Raw genomic sequence first — 10087 nt, forward strand, 5'->3', positions numbered from 1 at the left:
ATCGCCGCTTCAGGTCCCTCTGGGCTATCTGATCCTGCATATGGAGGAGGCTCAACATTTTACAGGGGGTGTCAAACTTTTCCAACTTCTATAAGCAGTTACAAATATCATCAGGTCAATTCCAGTAAGAGTACAATGACAGACATTGTTGTTATTAAATACCATCAGTTCCAGTCTCTGAGAAACAGTTAAAACCCCAATTTTCCCCCCTTCTTAAGTGAAGAGGGGTTGTTAACGATTGTCCCATGGTACCAGATTTAGGCTCGAGCACAAACAGATATACAAAAACAAAGAACATATTTAAACACAAAAATCCAACAATCAGACACAAACAATATGGACGCTCAGCACGGCTTTGGCGCAAAGCCGAAAGCAAAAATTCAGACGGAGACTGTGAAAAATCAGGCTCCGGCCACTTTTGGAATGTGGCCCGTCAGATGAGCACCGAAAAGGCTCCAGATTCAGACCCAAGTCAGCAAAGCAAGACTTTGGGTCTGATACAGATTGAGCTCCGGAAAAGCTGCCACCTAATTCCGGGCTCCAGGCACCCTTGGAACGTCTTCCAGGGCTGCGGGGTAGAAGTCCGAGCTCGTCAGCTCCTTCTTGGGCCCGCCAGATACAGAGCACCCAGATCTGAGTGTACAGAGTTAAGCACATAAACGACGCAGACACAGACTAACAAATCGGTGCTGGCCAGCTTACCTCCCGATGGTGGGTCGGTGGTCCCTGGGTGGGGGCCTCGCTTCCCGGCCAATGCACCAAATGAAAGACCCCCGGTAGGGACCTTCCCTCAGGTGGAGACCCCGGACCCACAGACCAGGCCGAGACCACGAGTCGGATGCAAACTGCAAGAGGTTTATTAAGTAGACACAGGTACCTGCGGGCGGCAAAGTCTTTCGGAGGACTTGCGCGCCTGCAGACTGGGAGGAGGACTTTTTATAGGAAAGAGGGCAGCAAAAAGGAATTTACAGAAGCAGAAGCGTGGTTATCAGAATGAGGCGGGGGGGGGGCATGAATGGTTTTCCTCTCCCAGCATGGATGTCTGGCAGCAGACATCCTGCTCTTATCTTATAGGTATCCTACTTTGAAGTCATTCTGCTTTGTAGATGTCCTATCTTATAGATATCCTGTTTTCCTCTCACGAGAGCAGGCTAGCTGCTGATCCTGAGAATCTTTCAAGTAAACAGGACGTTCTCCCGGGGAGCCTGCTAGCTGCGGGTTCTGAGGAGGGGGTCTGTAGGATCTTTCAGACCTTGGGGGGAAGGAGAGCTGGCCACCCCAGCTCTACCATTGCCTAGCTGGCTTGAGACAGAGGTGGACATGTGTGTAGTCATCAGCATGGATACTTCTAGTCTGTGCTCATCAACAAGCACATTGCCATTTCTTCTTGACATCTAGAGAACAAACTAGAGTAACAGAAGGTCTGTTATCACATTGCCCAGTCCTGTCACAGCCAAATTCTGACTGAGTGAGTGTTCTAAAATTCTGACGAGCTTGAAAATTTATGTTCCCATTTTCTGGGAATCTTCAAGTCTATAGATTCCTTATTTAGAGGCAAGCATCTAAGTCTCTGGAAATTTCTAACACACTTCCATAGAAACTCTACCCCCTAGAACACTGTAGAAATAAAGACTGGACATTCCAGACCTAGAGGTCCTTCAACACACTTTGTTGCCTGACCCAAAGTCTCTCTTATTTAGATATCACTGTTGGTTCTTCATGGAACAATACTGTGGTCAAAGCCCCCTCTACAATATACTTGTGGCTATAACTAAATGCTTGACAACAGCAATTAACAGAAGAAAAGGTTCATTGATGTGGGATAGCCTTTTGTATATGTGTTGCTTTCACCGGTTGATGAATAAAGCTGTTCCAGTCAATAGACAGGCAAAATATAGCTAGGCAGAAAATCCAAACAAAGATACAGAGAGAGAGAAGGTGGAGTCAAGGAGATACCATGTAGCTAGCCACTGGGTCAGCAAGATGTGAGGTAGCAAGCCATGAGCCCTCAAGCCTCATGGTGAAATATAAATGAATAGAAATGGGTTAGTCTATAGTTTTAGCTAGCTAGTAAACTCCCTAAGCCATTGATCAAACAATAATTATGTTTAATATTTAGCCTCTGAGTGATTATTTCATAAGCGACTGCAGGGACCCAATGGGCAAAGAGAACCCATCAAGTGGGACCCAGCTAGAAAAAAAAAAAAAAAACTTCCATCTACAGTTTGTTTCTGCTTAAAAGGACATGGTATGTCATGGTAGGGAAAGCATGGCCATGGGAACTCAGGGTGGCTGGTGCTTTGCATCCACGGGCAGGATACTCAACTGGTTCTAAACACAGATTTTTTTTTGTTTCTTAGCCTCCCAGACCCAAATAATCACATAGAAACTACATCAATTACAATACTGTTTGGCCAATGGCTTAGGTATATTCCTACCTAGCTCTTACATCTTAAATTAATCCATTTCTATTAATCTATATATCGCCATGAGGCTGTGGCTTACTGCTAATGTGGCACCTTTCTCCTTCGGCAGCTACATGGCATTTCATTGACTCTGCCTACTCTTTCCATATATCTCTGTTCAGATTTCACACCTGGCTTTACTTTGCTAAGCCATTGGTCAAAAGAGCTTTATTCATCAACCAATAAAAGCAACACACATAGAGAAGGACATCACAGGCAAACTGATTTTCTTCTTTTTTTTCTTTTTGTTCAGTGTGGGACTATTCATGGGATGGTACCTCCCCAACACATTTGGAACATGTCCTACCCCCTCAATCAGTTCTCTCTGAAATACCCTCTCTGGAAACACCAAAAGTGCACTCCAATAATCCCATAGATGTTTCTTACTCCAATCAAGTTGATAATCAAAATTCACCCCCACACCCTCTGAAATGTTGTTGCTTCTGGACATGGTCTTTGTATAACCTACGAATCGTTGTGTGTGCCTTGAAACCGTGAGAAAGGCATCTGTATGAAGATATAATATTTGTGCATCAATGCTTCCTGATGAACATATGATGGTTACTAGTGATTGAAGATTGACAAGTGTTAATTTTACTCAGCTGCATTGAATTCCCCTTTTGCTCTTTTTAAAAACAGATCATTTCCAATTTTATTGTGCCTGTCACAGTCTGCATGGGCTTTAATGCAAAGAATGACTCTTTAATTGTATCTTGAAGCTAATTTGGCACATGGGGTCTACATCCTTGAACTTTTGAAGTCACAGAATTCTCTCTATCTTGTCTCTTTTGGGGAGTCCCAATTCTCTTTTTACTAATTTTTCCAGTTTCCTGTTCTGAAGAATGTACAGAGAGGGGGTATAATGTACATATGTATTTATCTCTTGCATTAATGCCTGTCATGACCCTGAGAGTGGACCCTCTCCCTTGTCCATAGCCACTCTCTGACATCACAATATCACACTTATGCTTTTACACACGGCTCATGAGCTGCAATGAGGAACTGGAGGTGACAAGATGAAGAAGCTCTGCCTGAAAATGCTTTGGAAACGCCCCCTCCTCCTTCCCAGTCTTCTGTTACACAGCATCTCTCTCTGGGGGTGTTCCATAACTCATTACCATCACCTTCGCAAGGACCTGATTGAATGGATTTTCTCCTCTATCTTCTGAATGCTAAACTGCCCTCTCTCTCTCTCTCTCTCTCTCTCTCTCTCTCTCTCTCTCTCTCTCTCCCTCCCTCCCTCTCTCTCCTTTCTCAGGTTTTCTAAGCCTCATTCAAGCACATACATCCTTTGAATTTCTCCCACCTCACAATCCCTTCCCATTGTTACCACCCCTCTCCTCCCATTACAGCCAAACTTCATAAAGGAACTCATTGTCTCCACATCCTACTTCCTACTCTCTCCTCAAACTAATCCTATCTGGATTTCTTAGAAATCATCTGTCTCCCTGAATTTTGCATTGGTTTTTGAGTTTAATTTTTATATCCATTCATATCCCTCACAATTTTCTCAAATCAGAGCTATGCTTTTAAAGTTTAAATTAATCTACTACATTCCACAAGTTAAAAACCCTTCAACAGATCCCCTCTTGCCATACAAGGTAATTCTAGAGTCCTTAACATCGATCCTTGGATTGATGTACCATGTGCCCCTGCCCATCCCTCTGACCACACCTTGGTCCTCCATCTACATACACCTCACATGGTTAATACCATTGCCTTCTACGGTCTGTTATTCCCAGCCTTGGCTCTCAGGCCTTACTGTCTGCTCTGCCCTGTCTATTAGTAGCGCAACACCTACCCTTTCTTGCTGTAGCTCGACTGGAAACTCCCATAAAGTTTCTCACATGCCCTTCCCCCAGGTGTAAAACTCAACACGTAGTTTTGTTATTGCCAACTTTCTCATTTTTAGAGAAATGCAATCTGCAGCATACTTAAAGTACGGAGTTCAAGCTGGGCATAATGGTACACACCTAGAAATCTAAAGTTCAGGAAGCAGAGGTGGAAGGAGCGTACGTTCCAATCCAGCTTGGGCTACGTCGTGAGTTCCAGACCTGCCAGAGCTACATGAGGAGACACCGTCACACGAAAGTGCTGCATTTGTGGCTTTAGCATAATCGCAGGCCTGCAGGACCATTCCAGTAATATCATTTTAGAGCACCTCTCCACATAAGGAAATGTGATGCTCGCCCAGCAGTTGCTCCCCAGGCGCATCCAACCTTTAGTCTTAGGAAAGCACTAATCTACATCATGACTCTGTGGATTGGCCTATTCTGGGTATTTCATACAGGTGATATCGTGAAATGAGCGACCCTTAGTAACTGTGTCTTTCACTTTGCACAATGTTTTCAGGGTTCACCTACAATGAAGTCTTCATTCCACTTTAGTTCTAAGTAGGAGTTCATTGGTGCTATGCCATATTTGATTCATTATTCAACAACTGGTAGATGTTGAAGTTATTCCTGCTTTGTGACGACTATCATTAATTAACATATTGGGAGTGTTTGCAGGCCAGCCTTGAGGTGGACGTGTTTCGCTGCACTTGGCTATATAGCTAGGGATTGGGCCTTAGGATCACATGGTAACTCTGTGTGACATCCTTTGCCTTATCATCTCCCCGGCAGCAGTGGATGGAGTTTAAGAAGCATGCGGTGTTGTCTGTCTCTCTGGGTGTGAACTGGTACTTCACTGTGGGTTTGACTGGCACTTCCTTGATATCAAATGATGCTGAGTCTCTTTCCCATTGATTGTAGGTTAATCATATGTTTTCTTTAGAGAATTCTATTCAAATCCTTTCTGCATTTTGAAGTTGATTATATTATTATGATATATTAATATCTTCTTGACACTGAGTTGTAAGAGTTATTTTCATACTTTAGTTCCTAGTCCCTTATCATATATGCTGTCAACTTTTATCCTGTTCTTTAAAGTTATCTTTTCAATTTTTTAATTTTTGTTTAGTTGTCAATTAAAAATTGTTTTCACTTAATATATTTTATCTTATTTACCCTCTCCCAGTTCCTCCCAGCTCCTCCCCACTTTGTATTTTTGTGGGGTTTTGCCTGGTTTTTGTCTTTTCAATTTGGGGTGGTATTGTTTGAAGTTCACGAGATTCTAGGTTTGATGAGGTCCTACCTTGCCCATTTTTCTTTAGTTGTTTATACTTTGGGTGGTAGCTCTCAAGATCTCCAGTCTTGAGTCACAAATGTTTACTCCTGAGTTTCTTGTAACATTTTTTTTTCATAATTTTGCCTTTGTCATTTAGGTTTTTAAACTATTTTGAGGTATTTTTTGCCTGTATATAATGGGAGTCTAGCTTTATTCTTTCACATGTGGTCATCTGGTCTTCTCTGCACCCGTTGCTGAAAAGACTCCCACCCTGCTGTCTTTGAACATCAGCTCATACTACTGTGAGGATTTAGTTTATATTTGCAGTCCTATCCTGGGGTTATGGGGGTGATAGAGATCACAACAAGTATTCAATTAATTGGGAAATATCATATTCACAACATTGAGTTTTTGAATTTGTAGATACAGAACACACCTCAATTTTAAATCTTTAGCTTCTCTTGGAGACGCTTTCCTGTTTTCAGTATGGAAGGTCTGTGTGCCTGTGTTAACTGACTTCTGAGTTTTGTGTTCCTGTGGATGCTATTGTGAGCAAAACAGTTTTCTTATCCCTTCTCAGCTAATCATTGCTAGTTTTTAGCAATACGTTGAGTTTTGTATACTGATCTTACATCTTACACCCTTTCTAAACTCATTCATTAGCTCTGGTTTTAAAGGGGTCCCTTTGGATTTTAGAGGTATAAAATCATATCTGAAAGTAGTTTCATTTTTTTTTTACTTTCCAAATTGTATCAGTTTATCATTTTGGGTTTTTGTTTTGATTTCATTTTCTTTTTTTAAGCCCTTGATTTATTATCCAGGATAGGACTTCTATTACAATTTTGAACAGAAATTTAAAAACAAACAAACAAAAAATGAACAAAACCCCAGACATCCTTATGTTCCTGATCTTGAAAAAGAAGCCCAGTCTTTTACTATTCCATATGATGTTAAATTTTAAGGTACTATTTAGGGGAGTGGGAATGTAGTATTTTTAATGTTACAACAAATACTGTATGATGGTGTCCCCATTTTATAATTGAGAAAGTTGCTCAGGGTTGTAAGGCTAGTTAACAGTAAGGGGGGATTTAAAAGCTAGGTCTGTAATTTTCCTACTTTCCTATGGTATTTTTCCTGCTATGTGTGCAGTGATTGAGCTGTATTGTGTTCATGTCTAGATGACAGTCTGTTTAATATTCAGAAAACATTGCATCTAAATTTCATTCAGAAATGAGTATTCCAGAGCCATGCACATTTGTGTGCATGATGGATTTTTCCTTTTTTATTATTTGAAAAATTTATACATGTGTATAATGTGTTTTGGTCAGATCTATCCCCCATCGCCTCCCCTATTATTCCTCCTATGCCTCCCCAAGACACTTTCCCCTTCAAAGTTAACGTGCTCTTTTTAAAAAACCCACTGAGTCTACTTAGTGCTGTCTATAGGCACTTGGGTGTAAGACCACCTGCCGGAACCTGACTATCCTCTAAGGGGTCACATCTCTGAAGAAAACAGACCCTCCCTCTCTAACCAGACTGAGAGAGTCCCTCTCTCACCAATTTGCAATAGTTGCTTAGTTAGGGGCAGGATTTTGTGACCACCTCCCATTTCATGCTGCAAACATGTCAACCTTGACCTTGCATGGTAGCTTCTGTGAGTTCATATGAACAACGTCCCTGTCGAGTCTAGAAAATAGTGATTCATAATAGTGTTCCACCACCTCCAACTTTTGTATTCTTTCTGCTCTCTCTTCTGCGATGACCCCTGAGCCTTGGGAGAAGGGGTGTGATAGCCCCAGTTAACTTTGAGTTTTTAATAGATACCACCCATCAAGTTAAGGAACTGTTCGTAGTCGTTAAGGATCTGTTTGTGGTTGGCCAATACACTTTTAGCTATTTGCTGGATGGCCACATCCCCTGACATATGCTAAGCCTGCCTGTGTCTTAATTGTGGCGACTTCAGCACGAAGTAAACTGTGGGCAAAGAGAATCACTCAGTAACCATTCCCCAGGTTTCCAAAGACATTGTGCTTTCATTAGATTTTATGTTAATTAAAATATAATTACATCTCTTTCCCACTTTTCTCTCCTCCCTCTAATCCCTCCCATGGCCCCCTCTTCATTCCTTCTCAAATTGATGGCTTCTTATTTTATTATAATTACATATATTTATGCACATATAATTGCACAAATATATAACTATAACCTGCTGAGTCTGCTGAGTGTTGCTTGTGAGTGGATGATTTCAGGGATAAACGACTAGGGAGCTCATTACTAGGAGAGAAGAGCTGCCCCTTTCTCATCAGTCACTAGTTGCCTGTAGTCCTTCGTGTGGGTATGGGACCTTGTGATGTCTCCCACTTCCATGCTAGTATAGCTATTGGTATTGTCACTGTTCAGGTTTTGTTTATCCAGCCATATTGTTGCTGGAATAAGCAAAGGATTTATTATGTTTACTAAATGAGCTTCTTCCCCAGAGGAGGAAGAAATGAAATCCTGTTGCCAGGCCATTCTGTTTCTGGGTCACATTCTATAAACTATACAAGAAGCCTTTCATGTACCCTTAGACTTGTTGAATAGGATGGCTTGTACTACCATCGTTAAAATCATGTTTTCCTCTGTTCCTCCCTCATCTCTAGGCCCCCTGCTTATTTCTGACTTAGTTTAGGGTGTAAGCACAGCCAGGCTGAATGACTCCTCTGCTCTCCCCCCAAACCCATTTGTTTTTAAAGAAGGCATGTGCCTCCACTGTCACATTGCAGGTGACATTTAGGCTAAGTTATCAAGCTCAGAAATGCTAGTGGTGCCCTGAGACAAGGGAGGCCATGTTGATCTCAACTGATTTCAGAGTCTAGGGGTTTAAGCATTGCGAATCGTATCTTGCTGAGAACTTATCTAGCTAATGCCATCTGCATCCATGTTGATGTACTGACGATATGGCGGGAGAGCACCTTCTAACAAAGTTAGCATTCATACAAGTTTCCACTGTACAGCAATCTTGAATCTCTGGAAAAGTGAGAAACGGGCAGCAATGACCTTGATCTTGCTGATTGCTGTCAACTATTTCTCAGAGTGGGTCAGCTTCTACCCAATAAATCCATCTCTCCTAACCTTCAGATCAAGAGATCCCTCTGAGATGACTGGCTAGACTTTGGGTTGACGACTGGCAACACAACAGATGAGACTATCTGAAGTTTGGATCAAATTCTCCCATGTAGGTTATACTAAGATTGGAAGTCTTGATTTGCCACTGGTAGTACGAGACCTCCAGATACCACTAAGAAAACAGCATCTAGCTTTCTGAGCTGGCTTTGCAAGAGAAATGAACTCAGAGGAGAAACGAACATGCACCCTCCAAGAGTCGGGTGGGTGGGTAGGGGTGGGAATCCGGACTCCGGAGCTCCACCAATAGACAAGTACAGTCAGCGGAATTAGACACCGTGCAGAGGGGTGAACTGATGGAAGAGCGAACCACAATAGTGCCTTGGATGGGTTCGCCATGCAAAACGCTTTGAAATTCTGCTGGAGACTTTAAGAAGAATTATTAAGATAATGACAAACTATCCAGACCCCCCCCCCAAAAAAATGAGGCAATTAGTAACTCCTGGAAGAACAAAAAGTTACAGAAGAAAGGAAATGTGATCCAAGAGTATTTCTTCACTCAGCAGTGAACAGTGCATATATAACTGTAATAAAGTAGAAATTAAATATTGATTTAACAAAAAGCGGAATATAAATATATTAGGAGAATGAAAGAGAAGATAGAAATATCAAAGTGGGCGAGGAACACCCAGTCCCGTCTTCCATCACAGAAATCGATGGGCATTTGAAATTGACACGCGAGGGAGCTGCTGTCTGAGCTGAGTATCTAGAAATGGAGAGAGGCGCTTCCAAAGCAAGTCTGAGGCAAATCGAGGACAGGAAAGGACACAGTTGTCTGCCCCTCTTCCTCCATGGCTTCTGGTAATGATTGAGTTTTCAAATTATATATGTTAAATTGAATTCGTAGTAGAAGATAAATCTAAGAAGCCTGAAAGTCAAATGTTTAAGTCTTGAAAGAAGAGACCAAATGGGAAGGAAAGCTGGGGCTCCTAGCTGCCGTGGGCGGAGACAAATTCTAGCTGCGGGAGAAATAGCTGTGTAGGGTTGTCACTCACTGTGAGCCAGGTGAACTGTGGCTTGGATTCCAGCTGCGGGCAGAGCCAAGCAAATGAAAAGTGGCTTCTGGGGTTTTAAAGAGAAAAGCATCCCGTCTATTGGGGGGACAGTGGGAGGGGCCAGTCACTCCCGCAGGAAACACCCAGGCTTGCTTTGTTATGCTGATCCACACAGCGGGAATAGGGCTGGGCCTCCAAGGTTACTTGACAAAAGGAACAGTTTCTTTGTTTCCTTAGGTCCTTTTGGCTAACGTGTCCAAGTCTTTCTCTAGGATAAGCTCCTGGTGGCCACTCAAGGAACTGACTTCCTCCTCCTCGGAGCGGTGCCAACCCCTGCGGGGGGTCTGCAGTTAAACC

This window comes from Chionomys nivalis, chromosome 1 (assembly GCF_950005125.1).
Source record: "Chionomys nivalis chromosome 1, mChiNiv1.1, whole genome shotgun sequence".
In the NCBI taxonomy this organism is placed as follows: domain Eukaryota; kingdom Metazoa; phylum Chordata; class Mammalia; order Rodentia; family Cricetidae; genus Chionomys; species Chionomys nivalis.